The sequence below is a fragment of the Diabrotica undecimpunctata genome, chromosome 6 (genome assembly GCF_040954645.1).
Source record: "Diabrotica undecimpunctata isolate CICGRU chromosome 6, icDiaUnde3, whole genome shotgun sequence".
Taxonomy (NCBI): Eukaryota; Metazoa; Arthropoda; class Insecta; order Coleoptera; family Chrysomelidae; genus Diabrotica; species Diabrotica undecimpunctata.
The window spans coordinates 142337394-142357256 of record NC_092808.1 but is presented as its reverse complement, the minus strand read 5'-3'; the positions used below and the strand labels follow the sequence as shown (position 1 = coordinate 142357256).

Sequence of the window (19863 nt, the reverse complement as noted above, 5' to 3'; positions counted from 1 at the left end):
CTCAAATTTTTCATAGTTTTTATAGTCACTGCCCAAATACAGTAGTATAAATTTTTTCCCTGTGACGAAATTTCTTTTTTTTTCTTCCAGTACTGAATCCCATATATGTTGTGTCAAGGAGGCTGAGTGACCTTAATTTGTCAACCAGATGTTGGTTCACATGGCAGTTAAATGTGTTTTTAACCATTTTTTTCTTTGGGAAATTAATCTCTTCATTAGTTAATGTTTCAGTCCCTAATAAATCATGTCATTAGTTGATGTTTTAGCCCCTACGTCAGAAACTTTTAAATTTGAAGATGTATCAATTTACTGTATACTTAACCTTTGTTCTTGGATATTCTGATTGAAATCACTACTCCTGTTTTTTTCTTTTTCTCATTGGTGTTCCTCATATTGTCACCTTGTTGTAATACCCTCGTTTTTGTTTTCTTTTTGACTAGTTACCTCAAATTTCAGACTATTAATACTTGATATTTGGCTGACATTTATTTTCACTGTAAGTTGTGTATCTGTTATTTCTAATTAAATTCATAAGACATATTTTTTACAGATTCCTTGCATGTCGTGTCCTTTGTTCATCATTTCATTTAGTTTCTCTAGTTACCTGTTTCAAAGTGGAAAATTTCTACTCTTTAAGTATACTGCTATTTTTACAGTTTCGATCTTTTTGGGACATGCTGTCAAATTGCATTGGAACCAACATAACTTCCTGATCCAGGGAGGTTTAATGGCTAATGTATGTATTTTAAGTATTATCTAGTGATAGTGCATGATCTTTGATTCGTCTATTGCTTATTTTATTCTACATAAAGTGATAAAAAATTAATAATGTTTGGAAATAAATTAGCTTCGTCGGAGGTGTATCTAAATGAGTATTGCTTTTACAACAAATCAATATCTTATGAATGTGTTAACCTTTATGAATACATGTTTTTTACTCTTGTTTGAAAACTAATAATCTTTTCTAGAATATAAAGATAATATTGAAGAAATCTTAAATCATTCTATACTTTGGATAACCTAAAACTACAAGGAAATATATGATGAACCTCCACAAATCTATAATACCACCATTTATAATACTGCTGAGTCTATATTATATAAACCTATATTACTACTATATTAGTAAAATTACTTCTATTAGAAACAATTACTCTCTATATATAATCAAATTAACAAAAATGAAACGGTGCTTGACCAACTAGTCATTCACTCAAATTTATATATTCTTGCTATAATTATTGTGACAAATTTATCTATATTATTTATGCAATATATTGAAATCTAATTAATCTAATCTCCTGTTATGGAGATAACTCTTAGTCTACTGTGGTGTTTTGTCCTTTTTAGAACAACCCATGATTGCTGACAAGCTGTTACAAATATTTTACAGATATCTTGACCCAATTAGTATGAAAAATATGACAAGGTTTTTTATATTGAAGTAGAACATCCTGTTGCTTGAATGGTTGAACTATTAATTTATTAGAATGGGAAAAGCAGTCATACCAAAGAAGGTCCTATTGAAATTCAACATTACACATTGATCTTAACGTGAGAAAAAGTATTTTTTCTACGACAGATACCTCATGACGGAATTTATTTAAAGATCATGGATCTCGATGGTTTAGGTGATCCTAGCCCCAACCAAAAGGTTTTGGGAAACATTTTTGGTATTCAAGATGTGAGTTCACTTTATTTAACTACATTTAATGTAAATATAGTTGTACCTAATGATTTACATATATATTATTACTTGTTCTAATTCATATTGTCATCATCTAATTATCTTGTCTTATTTTTTCTTCCATTAATCCACTTTGTTAGAATTTAGTTCTGGCTAATTCTGACTAGTTGTTCATAATTTATAGTTTTTTTTTTCGATGTTGCAATAATATATTATGAATTGATATATTTATATAACCTGATGCATTGTCATATACACATGTTTTCTCCAGATATGGCACAGGCAAGTAGGTTCTCCAATTGTTTGAAATGAGGATATAATGTCATTATGTGTGTGGAAAAGTCTTAGCATGTTATATTATTGCTTTAATACATTCATTTCTGACAAGCATGTGCTCACATGATTCGATGTTAATCACACTTTAGCAAGCTCACTGGTGATTGGCAAAAGGTAATGTTTGTTGAAAGATAATATTTTTTGCTTGCTTTTTTAAGATTTAGTGCTATAGTCCCTGAACACTTGTTTCCTGAATAATTTTTTCATTGTTCATGTTACTGTTTCTTTTCTATTATAGGTGTGTATTATGTATCACTAACACTTCTAATGTTTTTTTTTTCATAAAATAAATAGTTTTTCTTGAAAATAACTGTCACTAGTGTTTGTCAATCTCTCTTTATGTAATAAAGTGATCATTAATAACCAATATATACAAAACACTTTCATCATATTTATTTTGTTTAAATCTGATGCTGAAATGTTTACTTTAATATTTCTGGTGCTGTAATATTTGAGATTTATTATTATACCTCAACTTTACCAAATAATCATCATTTTTAGAATATTCTTCGATAAATAAATGATCAAGTAGAAAATAATATATTTCACATTTGATAAATGTCAAGAAAATCTTTTGTTACTATAATTTGAAGATACATGCAGTAAATGTAAATGATTGATTTTTGCATTGAACAAATATAAATAAGCTGAATTATCTTTACCTTATGTTCGAAGATAAAGAAAATAAATATCACAAAAGACCCATTTGTAATTCTACTTGGATACTTATTGGATTAAATGTGGAAAAAACTCAATATTTTAGAATGGGTGAGATTTTATACTTAGCATTGTTAACAACTATTTTTCAGATTGTTATGAAATTTTATTGTTGTCATTTAAACTGTTGGTGGTTAACTGCCAAAATGGATTATTTCCCAATTTGGAGAGTACAGGAAATTTATGAGAATACTGCCCTGATTGGCCTTCAACTGTTCAAAATAAGTTGAACTTCAATACTTCAACTGTTCAAAATAGAGAAATGGATTCATTCAGTATAACCAATGGCTAAAATTTTGAAATGTAGCAATATCCAGTATTTTTTAGATTTTGGTGTTTACACATCACTTTTGAGATCCAGGACATACTTTCTTTTTGTGAAAAAATTTTCCACAAGTAAAACTGGCTTGATATTAATTATCATGAGGATGGATGTGACATAAGATGACACATTTTGAACACTGCAAATGTTCCTTCGTTTTTTCAGAACTTTATAAAATGTTTAATTGAACGTAACAAAGAGGCAGAAGCACATCTTTTAGCATACATGCATTCTTTAAATGAAAAATTCATTCCTGGACATATAGGAAATTTAGCAAATAGGGAATTTAAGATCATAATTCAGCAGCCCCAAAAATCAATAAAAGTTGGTACTAAGATCATATTCAGAAGTGTTCTTAGCCTTTTAATGAGACCAGGAAATACCAAGACATTTACCAGTCACTAATTGATGTCCATCAATAGGAAATTTGGTGAGCATTTTGATTCCTTAGAATCTAATCTTAAATATGTAAAAAACTTTTAATTAAACTTTCTCTTCCTATAACAAAAACCTTTACAATTATCGATATACAAGTTGATGTAGAAGCTTAGATGGAATCTTGTGTTTTATTCTTTTTTTAGAATTCTAATGGATAATGTAATAAAAGAATGACCCCAGAAATCTATAGTGAAGCATATATCTATTAATATTACTGCTATAAGAATTTTCTTAGTGCTTTAACCATGTCTTAAAATCTTAAAAGGTTATGAAGTGGATGTTTCTGGTTTCCATACTTATATGCAAATCTATGTTACCATGGCATTAACAGTGTATTAGAAATATTAGAACTGCTCAGGATTTTAAATAAGAGGTATAAAACAGTCTTAAACATGATTGTCGAATTTGTGTTCATTCAGTTAAGTTTGAGATTATGGCCAGTCTAAAACAATTTGGATGCATGTGTGGATAGCACAAGTAAGATTTTTAAGATGCCCCCATAAATTTATGTTTTTTAGTAAACTTCTGTAAAAGTATGGTGTGCATAGGCCAGACTCAAACCAATGATGTTCCATATATTTGGTTTGAAGCAAGTAAGCAGGAAAGATAATTCAAATTGGAAATTGTGGAAACAACAGGGTATTTCAATATTCTCAAACCATCAAAAGGTTTCAAACATTGTGTTTTAGAACTACTGGCCAATTATGATATGCAAATTTGCCGAAACACCATAAGATCCGGTAAAATATGTTCCAACCATTATGAATTTTTAACATATTTTTTAAATGCGAATTAACCTTTATTTTACTACTATTTGGGAGGATGTACTAGATCTATGCTTCCAGTGTTCTGTAAGCTGTAGTTCTTGGAAAAGGAGTGATAGGTGAGCTATAATATATATGGCAATTGTTATGTGTTTTTTTAGAATCCGTGATTCCTTGCCAGGAAAGAAGCTTTGAAAGATTTTTAATTTTTTTCACTGTTTGTTTTTTTTTACAATGAATAAACAGTGCAACTGAATTTAAATTAGAATTGTAGTAAGGACAAAAATAAGTATGAATATTCCAAAGACTCATAAATTGGGCGAATAAATATGTAAAAATCCCTACAGGTTAGACTTTTGAAGTACTCCAAAACATAACTTTTATATTTTAGTTCTGTAAGCTGTAGTTACAGAGGGTAGTTAGAAGATACACGAACTACTAATCTCGAAGTGACGCAAAATATTCAGCAATGTTTAAAAAGTATATCTGAGAGTTACAAGATACAGGTTAGACTTTTGAAGTATTCCAAAATAGCAATTTTATTTTTCAGTTCTTATTCTGTGTGATGTTGTATTGTATGGAGTTTTATTCGCCTTTACCACAATAATAGCAGTCCATTATGTTCATACCTAATAGCTGATTAATTGTTAAATAGTGGATAGCTGAGAAGTTTCAAGACGATAAGATTTTAAATGTTGCAAACATTCGCTAAAGTTTTTAGAATGTATTTGACAATGATACAATTACAGAGGGTAGTTAGAAGCTACAGGTTTGGCTTTTGAAGTATTCCAAAACATTAGTTCTATTTTTCAGTTTCATTCTGTGAGCTTACAATTCTATGGGATATTTCTCTTCATCTGGAATGGCAAGCTCATCAGTGGATATAGATGAGTTTCAGAAACCATAAGTTTGTAAATATTTTAAAGTTGCTGTAAAATATTAAATGGATTACCGGAATACATGTATTACTAAATAAAGGGACACCAAATATTCAACAATGTTAAAAAGTACATTTGAGAGTTACAAACTGCAGGTTAGGCTTTTCAAAATGGCAATTGTATTTTTCAGATCTCATTCAGTCATTTGTATGTTTATTTCCCTTTATCAAAGCAGTCCCTTATTTCCATAAGCTGATTAATGGGTAGAACCTGGAATATCCAAAAAGTTTAAAAACAGTAAGAATTTACATATTGCAAATATTTGCTAATATTTTTTAGAGTGTATTTGACAACATAACACAGCTTATCCTATTACATAAACCAATCAAAGGAAGGAAAACCAACTATGAAGCAATTTTCAAAAAGTGCAAAGGAGAGTTGTAAGCTACAGGTTAGGACATTAAGTATTCCACATCAGTTTATTTTGTGATATTATTCCTCTTCATCTGAATGGTAGCAGTCTGTTTACATGGCCAGTGGTTATAGAAGAGATTCAGAAACTGTAAGATTCTAAATATTGCAAACATCTATTAGTGTTTTGTAGAAGTTGCTGTAAAATATTAAATGATTATCCAATTACATGAACTGCTAATCTAAATGGACACCAAGAATTCAGCAATGTTCGAAAAGTGCAATGGAGCTTCAGGTTAGGTTTTGAAATATTCCAAAAAAGCAATTTTGTTTTTCAGTTCTTATTTGGTCTGATACCAATTTTATGGAATTTTCTTTCCCTTTATCACATTCATAGCAGTGTCTTCATGAACTAAAAGCTGGTTAATGGACATTCTGTGGAATCATCAAGAAGTTTAAAAACAGTAAGGTTTTAAATATTGGAAACATTTGCTAATGTTTTTTAGAATTCATTTAGCAATGTTACATGGATTATCCAAGTGGACAAACTAATCAAAAGGGATACCCAGTATGAAATGATCTTCAAAAAATGCAATGGAGAATTGGAAGCTACAGGTTAGACTTTTGAAGTATTCCAAAACATCAGTTCTATTTTTCAGTTGTTGGCTTTAAACTTTACTGGATATTATTCCTCTTCATCTGAATGGTATTAAATGATTATCCAATTACAACTACTCACCTAAAGGGACACCAAGTATTCAGCAATGTTCAAAAAGTACAATGGAGAATTATAAACATCAGGTTAGGCTTTTAAAGTATTCCAAAACAATAATTGTATTTTTCAGTTCTTATTCTGTCATATATCAATTTTATGGAATTTTATTCGCCTTCACCACAATGGTAGCATTACATTATTTTCAACTAGAAGCTAATTTATGGATAATCAGTGGAATTGCGAAGAAGTTTAAAAATATTAAGGTTTTAAGTATTGCAAACATTCGTTAATGTTTTTTAGAATGTATTTTTAATGTATGTATAAAAAATTTTAAAATACAGATTATCCAAGTACACGAACTAATCAAAAGGAAAAAAAAAAACTAAATATGAAGCAATTTTCAATAAGTGCAAAGCAGAAAGCTACAGGTCAGTTTTGAAGTATTCCAAAACATCAGTTCTATTTTTCAGTTTTATTCGGTTGTCTTTCAACTACATGGGACATTATTTCTGTCACGTGAATGGTAGCAAGCAGTAGCTGTTTGTGTCAAGCTCATTGGTGGATATAGTAGAGATTTATAAACCGTAAGATTCTAAATATTGCAAACATCTATTAGTGTTTTGTAGAAGTTGTAAAATATTAATTGTATTATCCACATACATGAACTACTAATCTCAAGGGCACACCAAATATTCAGCAATGTTAGACAAGTACAATGGATAGTTACTACAGGTTAGCCTTTTGAAGTATTCCAAAATAGCAATTGTATTTTTCAGTTCTTATTCTGTCTGATATCAATGTTATGGAATTTTATTTCCCTTTATCACAATCATAGCAGTCTGTTAACATCAATAACTAAAAGCTGATTAGTGGACAGTCAATGGAATCGCCAAAGAAGTTTAAAAAGAGTAAGGCAAGTACAGGAACTAATCAAAAGGAAAACCCAATATGAAGCAATTTTCAAAAAGTGCATTGAAGAAAGCTACAGGTTAGTTTTGAAGTATTCCAAAACATCACTTCTATTTTTCAGTTATATTCTGTTCGCTTTCAATTCTATGGGATATTATTCTTCCTCATCTGAATGTTACCAGCCTGTGTTATCTATCCTACAAACTCACCAGTGGATACAGCAGAGATTCAGAAACTGTAAGATTCTAAATATTGCAAACATCTTTTAGTGTTTTGTAGATTTTTTGTGCATAAAATACATGGCTTATCCAAATATATGAATTACTAATCTAAGGGGACACCAAATATTCACCAAGGTTATAAAAGTACAATGGAGAGTTACAAACTACGGGTTAGGCTTTTGAAGTATTCTTATTATGTCATATCAATCTTATGGAATTTGATTCCCCTTTACCACAGTGATAGTGGTCTGTTATGTCGTAACTAAAAGCTGATTCATGTATAGACAGTTGATTGCCAGGAAGTTTAAAATTTTAGAATGTATTTGAAAATGTTACATGGGTTATCGAAGCACAGGAACTAATCAAAAGAAAGAAAACCAAACATGAAGAAATCTTAAAAAAGTTTAAAGGAGATCTGGAAGCTACAGGTTAGATTTTTGAAGTATTCCAAAACATCAGTTTTATTTTTCAGTTATATTCTGTGAGATTTCAATTCTATGGAATATTCTTCGTCTTCATCTGAGTGGTAGCAGTCTGTGTTGTCGATATAGCAAGCTCATCAGTTAATATACATAGGAGATACAGAAACAGTAAGATTCTAAATATTGCAAACATCTATTAGTGTATTGTAGAATTTACATGGATTACCCAAATACATGAAGTACTATCTGAAGGGACACTAAATATCCAGCAATGTTTTAAAGTATAATGGAGACTTACTACAGGTTAGGCTTTTGAAGTATTCCAAAATAGCAATTGTATTTTTTAGTTCTGTTATGTCAAATTTCAATATTATGGAATTTTATTCCCCTTTACCACAGTAGCAGTGTTTTTTTTTTAACAAAAAGATGATCCATGGATATATCCAAGAAGTTAGAAAACAGTAGGATTTTAGATATTGAGAACGTGCGCTAATGTTTTTTAGAATATATTTGAAAATTTTATCCAGATTATCCAAGTAAATGTACTAATCAAAAGAAAGGAAATCAAATATGAAGCAATTTTCTAAAAGTGTTAAGGAACATTTTTTAGTTTTGTTCTATTGGCTTTCAATTCTTTGGGATATTATTTCTCTTCATCTGAATGTTTGTCTACATGGCAACCTCACGAGTGGATACAGCAGAGATTTAGAAATCACAAGATTCTAAATATTGTAAAAATCTATTAATATTTTAAAGGACTTACATGGATCACACAAATACATGAAGTACTAATCTAAACGGACACCAAATATTTAACAATGTTATAAAAGTACAATGGAAAGTTACAAACTACAGGTTAGGCTTTTCAAGTATTCCAAAATAGCAATTATATTTTTCAGTTCTCTTGTGTCAGATCTCTATGTTATAGAATTTTGTTTCCCTTTACCACAATCGTAGTGTTTTTTTTTTGAAACAGGGATGATTGATGGATGTATTCAAGAAGTTAGAAAGCAGTAAGATTTTAGATATTGAGAACGCGCTAACGTTTTTTAGAATGTATTTGAAAATTTTATACAGATTATCCAAGTACATGTACTAATCAAAAGAAAGGAAACCAAATATGAAGCAATTTTCAAAAAGTGCCAAGGAGTGTTGGAAGATACAGGTTAGACTTTAAAGTATTCCAAAACATCTATTATATTTTTCAGTTTAATTATGTTGGCTTTCAATTCTATGTGAGATTATTCCTCTTCATCTGGATGGTAGCAGTCTGTGTTGTCTACATGTCAGCTCACCAGTGGATACAGCAAAGATTCAGAAACCGTAATATTCTAAATATTGCAAACATCTATTAGTGTTTTGTAGAATTAACATGGATAAAAGACACGGGTTACCCAAATACATGAACTACTCATACAAAGTGACACCAAATATTCAGCAATGTTATAACTGGAGAGTTACCAAGTGCAGGTTAGGCTTTTGAAGTATTCCAAAATTGCAATTGTATTTTTCAGTTTCTTGTTGTGTGTGATATCAATTTTATGGAATTGGGTTCCCCATTACCACAATGATAGCGGCCCGTTAATTTCATGACTAAAAGTTGATTGGTGGTTAGGAAGTGGATGGCCAGGAAGATTAAAAACAGTAAGATTTTAAATGTTGCAAACATCTATTAGTGTTTTGTAGAATTTATATGGCTAAAATACATGGATTACCCAAATACATGAACTACTTATCTAAAGAGACAGCAAATATTCAGTAATTTTACAAAATTCAATGGAGCATTACAAACTTCAGGTCAGGATTTTTAAATATTCCAAAATAGCAAATGTATTTTCCAGTTTCTTATTGTGTGTGATATCAATTTTATGGAATTTGATTCCTCTTCACCACCGTAATAGCAGTCCGTTATTTTCATAACTAAAAGTGATTGATGGTTAGAAAGTGGATGGCCAGGAAGATTAAGAACAGTAAGATTTTAAATATTGCAAACATATTAGTGTTTTGTAGAATTTATATGGCTAAAACATATGGATTACCCAAATACATGAACTACTTATCTAAAGGGAGAGCAAATATTTAGTAATGTTACAAAATTCAATGGAACATTACAAACTTCAGGTCAGGATTTTTAAATATTCTGTAACTGGAAGCTACAGGTTAGACTTTTGAAGTATTCCACAACATGTTTTATTTTTCAGCTATATTCTGTCAGATTTCAATTCTATGGAATATTCTTCCTCTTCATCTGAGTGGTAGCAGTCTGTGTTGTCTATATGACAAGCTCACCAGTGGAGCTACAAAAGAGTATCTAAGAGATACAAAAATAGTAAGATTGTTATGATGGTATGATACGCTAATGTTATTTAGAATGTATTTGAAAATGTTATACAGATTATCCAAGTACACAAACTAATCGAAAGAAGGAAACCAAACATGAAGCAATTTTCAAAAACTGCCAAGAAGAGTTCGAAGCTACAGGTTAGACTTTGAAGTATTCCAAAACATCCATTCTATTTTTTAGTTTTATTCTGTTGGCTTTCAATTATATGCGATTTTGTTCCTCTTCATCTGGATGGTAGCAGTCTGTGCTGTCTACATGATAAGCTTACCAGTTGATACAGCAGAGATTCAGAAACCATTAGACTTTTTAAGTATTCCGAAATAGTAATTGTATTTTTCAGTTTCTTCTTGTGTCTGATATCAATTTTATGGAATTAAATTCCTCTTTACCATAGTGTTACCGGTCCGTTAATTTCATGACTAAAAACTGATTGATGATTAGAAAGTGGATATCCAGGAAGATTGAAAAAATGACCAAACATGAAGCAATCTTAAAAAAAAAGTATAGCTGGAAGCTGCAGGTTAGACTTTTGAAGTATTCCACAAAATTAGTTCTATTTTTCAGTTATATGCTGTCAGATTTGAATTCTATGGAATATTCATCTTCATCTGAATGGTAGCAGTCTGTGTTGTGTACATGGCAAGCTCTGAAGTGGATACAGTACAGTGGATTCTAAATATTGCAAACATCTATTAGTGTTTTAAAGAATTTACATGAATTACCCAAATACAGGAAGTACCAATTTAAAGGGACACCAAATATTCAGCAATGTTATAAAGTACAATGGAGACTTACTACAGGTTAGGCTTTTGAAGTATTCCAAAATGGCAATTGTATTTTTCAGTTTTTATTCTGTCTGATAATAATTTTATGGAATATGATTCCCCTTTACCACAATGATAGCGGTCTGTTAATTTAGTAACTAAAAGCTGATTGATGAAAAGACAGTGGATGGCCAAGAAGATTGAAAACAGTAAGATTTTAAATATTGTAAAGATATTAGCTAATGATTTTTAGAATGTATTTGAAAATGTTACACGGATTATCCAACCACACTAACTAATATACTTTATAAGAAGTTCATAAGAAAGGAAACCAAACATGAAGCAATCTTAAAAAAGTTCAGGAGAGTTGGAAGCTACAGGTTAGATATTTAAAGTATTCCAAAATATCGATTGTATTTTTTAGTTCTGTTCGTTCTTTCAATGTTATGGAATTTTATTCCCCTATACCACAATAGCAGTGTCTTTTTTTTTGTAACAAAGATGATTGATGGATATATCCAAGAAGTTAGAAAGCAGTGAGATTTTAGATATTGTGAACGTTCGCTAATGTTTTTTAGAGTGTATTTAAAAATTTTATACAGATAGTTGAAGTACATGAACTACTGAAAAGAAAGAAAACCAAATATGAAGCAATTTTCAAAAAGTGCCAAGGAGTGTTGGAAGATACAGGTTAGACTTTTGAAGTATTCGAAAACATCAGTTCTATTTTTCAGTTATATTTTGTCCGATTTTGATTCTATGGAATATTGTTCGTCTTTATCCGAGAGGTAGCAATTTGTGTTTTCTATATAGCAAGCTCATCGGTGGATACGGAATCGGTAAGATTCTAAATATTGCAAACATCTATTAGTGTTTTGTAGAAGTTGCTGTAAAATATTAAATGATTATCCAATTACATGAACTGCTAATCTAAATGGACACCAAGAATTCAGCAATGTTCGAAAAGTGCAATGGAGCTTCAGGTTAGGTTTTGAAATATTCCAAAAAAGCAATTTTGTTTTTCAGTTCTTATTTGGTCTGATACCAATTTTATGGAATTTTCTTTCCCTTTATCACATTCATAGCAGTGTCTTCATGAACTAAAAGCTGGTTAATGGACATTCTGTGGAATCATCAAGAAGTTTAAAAACAGTAAGGTTTTAAATATTGGAAACATTTGCTAATGTTTTTTAGAATTCATTTAGCAATGTTACATGGATTATCCAAGTGGACAAACTAATCAAAAGGGATACCCAGTATGAAATGATCTTCAAAAAATGCAATGGAGAATTGGAAGCTACAGGTTAGACTTTTGAAGTATTCCAAAACATCAGTTCTATTTTTCAGTTGTTGGCTTTAAACTTTACTGGATATTATTCCTCTTCATCTGAATGGTATTAAATGATTATCCAATTACAACTACTCACCTAAAGGGACACCAAGTATTCAGCAATGTTCAAAAAGTACAATGGAGAATTATAAACATCAGGTTAGGCTTTTAAAGTATTCCAAAACAATAATTGTATTTTTCAGTTCTTATTCTGTCATATATCAATTTTATGGAATTTTATTCGCCTTCACCACAATGGTAGCATTACATTATTTTCAACTAGAAGCTAATTTATGGATAATCAGTGGAATTGCGAAGAAGTTTAAAAATATTAAGGTTTTAAGTATTGCAAACATTCGTTAATGTTTTTTAGAATGTATTTTTAATGTATGTATAAAAAATTTTAAAATACAGATTATCCAAGTACACGAACTAATCAAAAGGAAAAAAAAAAACTAAATATGAAGCAATTTTCAATAAGTGCAAAGCAGAAAGCTACAGGTCAGTTTTGAAGTATTCCAAAACATCAGTTCTATTTTTCAGTTTTATTCGGTTGTCTTTCAACTACATGGGACATTATTTCTGTCACGTGAATGGTAGCAAGCAGTAGCTGTTTGTGTCAAGCTCATTGGTGGATATAGTAGAGATTTATAAACCGTAAGATTCTAAATATTGCAAACATCTATTAGTGTTTTGTAGAAGTTGTAAAATATTAATTGTATTATCCACATACATGAACTACTAATCTCAAGGGCACACCAAATATTCAGCAATGTTAGACAAGTACAATGGATAGTTACTACAGGTTAGCCTTTTGAAGTATTCCAAAATAGCAATTGTATTTTTCAGTTCTTATTCTGTCTGATATCAATGTTATGGAATTTTATTTCCCTTTATCACAATCATAGCAGTCTGTTAACATCAATAACTAAAAGCTGATTAGTGGACAGTCAATGGAATCGCCAAAGAAGTTTAAAAAGAGTAAGGCAAGTACAGGAACTAATCAAAAGGAAAACCCAATATGAAGCAATTTTCAAAAAGTGCATTGAAGAAAGCTACAGGTTAGTTTTGAAGTATTCCAAAACATCACTTCTATTTTTCAGTTATATTCTGTTCGCTTTCAATTCTATGGGATATTATTCTTCCTCATCTGAATGTTACCAGCCTGTGTTATCTATCCTACAAACTCACCAGTGGATACAGCAGAGATTCAGAAACTGTAAGATTCTAAATATTGCAAACATCTTTTAGTGTTTTGTAGATTTTTTGTGCATAAAATACATGGCTTATCCAAATATATGAATTACTAATCTAAGGGGACACCAAATATTCACCAAGGTTATAAAAGTACAATGGAGAGTTACAAACTACGGGTTAGGCTTTTGAAGTATTCTTATTATGTCATATCAATCTTATGGAATTTGATTCCCCTTTACCACAGTGATAGTGGTCTGTTATGTCGTAACTAAAAGCTGATTCATGTATAGACAGTTGATTGCCAGGAAGTTTAAAATTTTAGAATGTATTTGAAAATGTTACATGGGTTATCGAAGCACAGGAACTAATCAAAAGAAAGAAAACCAAACATGAAGAAATCTTAAAAAAGTTTAAAGGAGATCTGGAAGCTACAGGTTAGATTTTTGAAGTATTCCAAAACATCAGTTTTATTTTTCAGTTATATTCTGTGAGATTTCAATTCTATGGAATATTCTTCGTCTTCATCTGAGTGGTAGCAGTCTGTGTTGTCGATATAGCAAGCTCATCAGTTAATATACATAGGAGATACAGAAACAGTAAGATTCTAAATATTGCAAACATCTATTAGTGTATTGTAGAATTTACATGGATTACCCAAATACATGAAGTACTATCTGAAGGGACACTAAATATCCAGCAATGTTTTAAAGTATAATGGAGACTTACTACAGGTTAGGCTTTTGAAGTATTCCAAAATAGCAATTGTATTTTTTAGTTCTGTTATGTCAAATTTCAATATTATGGAATTTTATTCCCCTTTACCACAGTAGCAGTGTTTTTTTTTTAACAAAAAGATGATCCATGGATATATCCAAGAAGTTAGAAAACAGTAGGATTTTAGATATTGAGAACGTGCGCTAATGTTTTTTAGAATATATTTGAAAATTTTATCCAGATTATCCAAGTAAATGTACTAATCAAAAGAAAGGAAATCAAATATGAAGCAATTTTCTAAAAGTGTTAAGGAACATTTTTTAGTTTTGTTCTATTGGCTTTCAATTCTTTGGGATATTATTTCTCTTCATCTGAATGTTTGTCTACATGGCAACCTCACGAGTGGATACAGCAGAGATTTAGAAATCACAAGATTCTAAATATTGTAAAAATCTATTAATATTTTAAAGGACTTACATGGATCACACAAATACATGAAGTACTAATCTAAACGGACACCAAATATTTAACAATGTTATAAAAGTACAATGGAAAGTTACAAACTACAGGTTAGGCTTTTCAAGTATTCCAAAATAGCAATTATATTTTTCAGTTCTCTTGTGTCAGATCTCTATGTTATAGAATTTTGTTTCCCTTTACCACAATCGTAGTGTTTTTTTTTTGAAACAGGGATGATTGATGGATGTATTCAAGAAGTTAGAAAGCAGTAAGATTTTAGATATTGAGAACGCGCTAACGTTTTTTAGAATGTATTTGAAAATTTTATACAGATTATCCAAGTACATGTACTAATCAAAAGAAAGGAAACCAAATATGAAGCAATTTTCAAAAAGTGCCAAGGAGTGTTGGAAGATACAGGTTAGACTTTAAAGTATTCCAAAACATCTATTATATTTTTCAGTTTAATTATGTTGGCTTTCAATTCTATGTGAGATTATTCCTCTTCATCTGGATGGTAGCAGTCTGTGTTGTCTACATGTCAGCTCACCAGTGGATACAGCAAAGATTCAGAAACCGTAATATTCTAAATATTGCAAACATCTATTAGTGTTTTGTAGAATTAACATGGATAAAAGACACGGGTTACCCAAATACATGAACTACTCATACAAAGTGACACCAAATATTCAGCAATGTTATAACTGGAGAGTTACCAAGTGCAGGTTAGGCTTTTGAAGTATTCCAAAATTGCAATTGTATTTTTCAGTTTCTTGTTGTGTGTGATATCAATTTTATGGAATTGGGTTCCCCATTACCACAATGATAGCGGCCCGTTAATTTCATGACTAAAAGTTGATTGGTGGTTAGGAAGTGGATGGCCAGGAAGATTAAAAACAGTAAGATTTTAAATGTTGCAAACATCTATTAGTGTTTTGTAGAATTTATATGGCTAAAATACATGGATTACCCAAATACATGAACTACTTATCTAAAGAGACAGCAAATATTCAGTAATTTTACAAAATTCAATGGAGCATTACAAACTTCAGGTCAGGATTTTTAAATATTCCAAAATAGCAAATGTATTTTCCAGTTTCTTATTGTGTGTGATATCAATTTTATGGAATTTGATTCCTCTTCACCACCGTAATAGCAGTCCGTTATTTTCATAACTAAAAGTGATTGATGGTTAGAAAGTGGATGGCCAGGAAGATTAAGAACAGTAAGATTTTAAATATTGCAAACATATTAGTGTTTTGTAGAATTTATATGGCTAAAACATATGGATTACCCAAATACATGAACTACTTATCTAAAGGGAGAGCAAATATTTAGTAATGTTACAAAATTCAATGGAACATTACAAACTTCAGGTCAGGATTTTTAAATATTCTGTAACTGGAAGCTACAGGTTAGACTTTTGAAGTATTCCACAACATGTTTTATTTTTCAGCTATATTCTGTCAGATTTCAATTCTATGGAATATTCTTCCTCTTCATCTGAGTGGTAGCAGTCTGTGTTGTCTATATGACAAGCTCACCAGTGGAGCTACAAAAGAGTATCTAAGAGATACAAAAATAGTAAGATTGTTATGATGGTATGATACGCTAATGTTATTTAGAATGTATTTGAAAATGTTATACAGATTATCCAAGTACACAAACTAATCGAAAGAAGGAAACCAAACATGAAGCAATTTTCAAAAACTGCCAAGAAGAGTTCGAAGCTACAGGTTAGACTTTGAAGTATTCCAAAACATCCATTCTATTTTTTAGTTTTATTCTGTTGGCTTTCAATTATATGCGATTTTGTTCCTCTTCATCTGGATGGTAGCAGTCTGTGCTGTCTACATGATAAGCTTACCAGTTGATACAGCAGAGATTCAGAAACCATTAGACTTTTTAAGTATTCCGAAATAGTAATTGTATTTTTCAGTTTCTTCTTGTGTCTGATATCAATTTTATGGAATTAAATTCCTCTTTACCATAGTGTTACCGGTCCGTTAATTTCATGACTAAAAACTGATTGATGATTAGAAAGTGGATATCCAGGAAGATTGAAAAAATGACCAAACATGAAGCAATCTTAAAAAAAAAGTATAGCTGGAAGCTGCAGGTTAGACTTTTGAAGTATTCCACAAAATTAGTTCTATTTTTCAGTTATATGCTGTCAGATTTGAATTCTATGGAATATTCATCTTCATCTGAATGGTAGCAGTCTGTGTTGTGTACATGGCAAGCTCTGAAGTGGATACAGTACAGTGGATTCTAAATATTGCAAACATCTATTAGTGTTTTAAAGAATTTACATGAATTACCCAAATACAGGAAGTACCAATTTAAAGGGACACCAAATATTCAGCAATGTTATAAAGTACAATGGAGACTTACTACAGGTTAGGCTTTTGAAGTATTCCAAAATGGCAATTGTATTTTTCAGTTTTTATTCTGTCTGATAATAATTTTATGGAATATGATTCCCCTTTACCACAATGATAGCGGTCTGTTAATTTAGTAACTAAAAGCTGATTGATGAAAAGACAGTGGATGGCCAAGAAGATTGAAAACAGTAAGATTTTAAATATTGTAAAGATATTAGCTAATGATTTTTAGAATGTATTTGAAAATGTTACACGGATTATCCAACCACACTAACTAATATACTTTATAAGAAGTTCATAAGAAAGGAAACCAAACATGAAGCAATCTTAAAAAAGTTCAGGAGAGTTGGAAGCTACAGGTTAGATATTTAAAGTATTCCAAAATATCGATTGTATTTTTTAGTTCTGTTCGTTCTTTCAATGTTATGGAATTTTATTCCCCTATACCACAATAGCAGTGTCTTTTTTTTTGTAACAAAGATGATTGATGGATATATCCAAGAAGTTAGAAAGCAGTGAGATTTTAGATATTGTGAACGTTCGCTAATGTTTTTTAGAGTGTATTTAAAAATTTTATACAGATAGTTGAAGTACATGAACTACTGAAAAGAAAGAAAACCAAATATGAAGCAATTTTCAAAAAGTGCCAAGGAGTGTTGGAAGATACAGGTTAGACTTTTGAAGTATTCGAAAACATCAGTTCTATTTTTCAGTTATATTTTGTCCGATTTTGATTCTATGGAATATTGTTCGTCTTTATCCGAGAGGTAGCAATTTGTGTTTTCTATATAGCAAGCTCATCGGTGGATACGGAATCGGTAAGATTCTAAATATTGCAAACATCTATTAGTGTTTTGTAGATTTTAATGGATTACCCAAAGACATGAAGTAATAATATAAAGGGACACCGAATATTCAGCAATTTTATAAAAGTACACTGGAGAGTTACCAACGACAGGTTAGGCTTTTGAAATGTTACAAAATAGCAATTGTATTTTTCAGTTCTTATTCCGCCTGATATAAATTTTATGGAATTTGATTCCCCTTTAACCACAATAGCGGTCCGTTAATTTTATAAGCAAAAGCTGATTGAGGGATAGACAGTGGATGGTTACGAAGATTGAAAAGAGTAAGATTTTAAATATTGCAAACATCTATTAGTGTTTTGTAGAATTTATATGGCTAAAATACATGGATTACCCAAATGCATGAACTACTTATCTAAAGAGACAGCAAATATTCAGTAATTTTACAAAATTCAGTGGAGCATTACAAACTTCAGGTCAGGCTTTTTGAATATTCCAAAATAGCAATTGTATTTTTCAGTTTCTTATTGTGTGTGATATCAATTTTATGGAATTTGATTCCCCTTAAACCACAATAGCGGTCCGTTAATTTTATAAGTAAAAGCTGATTGAGGGATAGACAGTGGATGGTTAAGAAGATTGAAAAGAGTAAGATTTTAAATATTGCCAACATGTATTAGTGTTTTGTAGATTTTATTGGATTACCCAAATACATGAAGTATTAATCTAAAGGGGCAGCAAATATTCAGCAATGTTATCAAAGTTCACTGGAGAGTTACCAACTACAGGTTAGGCTTTTGAAGTGTTACAAATAGTAATTGTATTTTTCAGTTCATATTCTGCCTGATATAAAGTTTATGAAATTTGATTCCCTTTTACCACAATAATAGCGGTCCGTTCATTTTATAAGTAAAAGCAGATTGAGGGATAGGCAGTGGATGGTTAAGAAGATTGAAAAGAGTAAGATTTTAAATATTGCAAACATCTATTAGTGTTTTGTAGAATTTATATGGCTAAAATACATGGATTACCCAAATACATAAACTACTTATCTAAAGAGACAGCAAATATTCAGTAATATTACAAAATTCAATGGAGCATTACAAACTTCAGGTCAGGCTTTTTGAATATTCCAAAATAGCAATTGTATTTTTCAGTTTCTTATTGTGTGTGATATCAATTTTATGGAATTTGATTCCCCTTAAACCACAATAGCGGTCCGTTAATTTTATAAGTAAAAGCTGATTGAGGGATAGACAGTGGATGGTTAAGAAGATTGAAAAGAGTAAGATTTTAAATATTGCAAACATCTATTAGTGTTTTGTAGAATTTATATGGCTAAAATACATGGATTACCCAAATACATAAACTACTTATCTAAAGAGACAGCAAATATTCAGTAATATTACAAAATTCAATGGAGCATTACAAACTTCAGGTCAGGCTTTTTGAATATTCCAAAATAGCAATTGTATTTTTCAGTTTCTTATTGTGTGTGATATCAATTTTATGGAATTTGATTCCCCTTAAACCACAATAGCGGTCCGTTAATTTTATAAGTAAAAGCTGATTGAGGGATAGACAGTGGATGGTTAAGAAGATTGAAAAGAGTAAGATTTTAAATATTGCAAACATCTATTAGTGTTTTGTAGAATTTATATGGCTAAAATACATGGATTACCCAAATACATAAACTACTTATCTAAAGAGACAGCAAATATTCAGTAATATTACAAAATTCAATGGAGCACTACAAACAGCGGTCCGTTAATTTTATAAGTAAAAGCTGATTTGAGGGATAGACAGTGGATGGTTAAGAAGATTGAAAAGAGTAAGATAACATCTATTAGTGTTTTGTAGAATTTATATGGCTAAAATACATGGATTACCCAAATACATGAACTACTTATCTAAAGAGACAGCAAATATTCAGTAATTTTACAAAATTCAATGGAGCATTACAAACTTCAGGTCAGGCTTTTTGAATATTCCAAAATAGCAATTGTATTTTTCAGTTTCTTATTGTGTGTGATATCAATTTTATG

At 30.4% G+C, this 19863-nt stretch overlaps 1 protein-coding gene across 13 annotated transcripts in view; it reads left to right on the top strand.

Annotated features, from left to right (window-relative positions):
* The window catches only part of LOC140443999 (ubiquinone biosynthesis monooxygenase COQ6, mitochondrial-like), a 129013-nt gene that overhangs the window by 83414 nt on the left and 25736 nt on the right, over positions 1-19863 (top strand). The window contains exons 15-19 of one of the 13 annotated variants that reach the window (XR_011951300.1): positions 551-736; positions 1351-1684; positions 1959-3492; positions 3644-7568; positions 8124-14299. The exons of 7 other annotated variants lie outside the window; for them this stretch is intronic. The gene's annotated coding sequence lies outside the window, so the exon portion shown is untranslated. Of the gene's footprint in view, positions 1-550; positions 737-1350; positions 1685-1958; positions 7569-8123; positions 14300-19863 lie in introns of those variants that run through there. 5 more of the 13 variants (XR_011951303.1, XR_011951301.1, XR_011951304.1 and 2 more) reach the window with 5 other exon arrangements.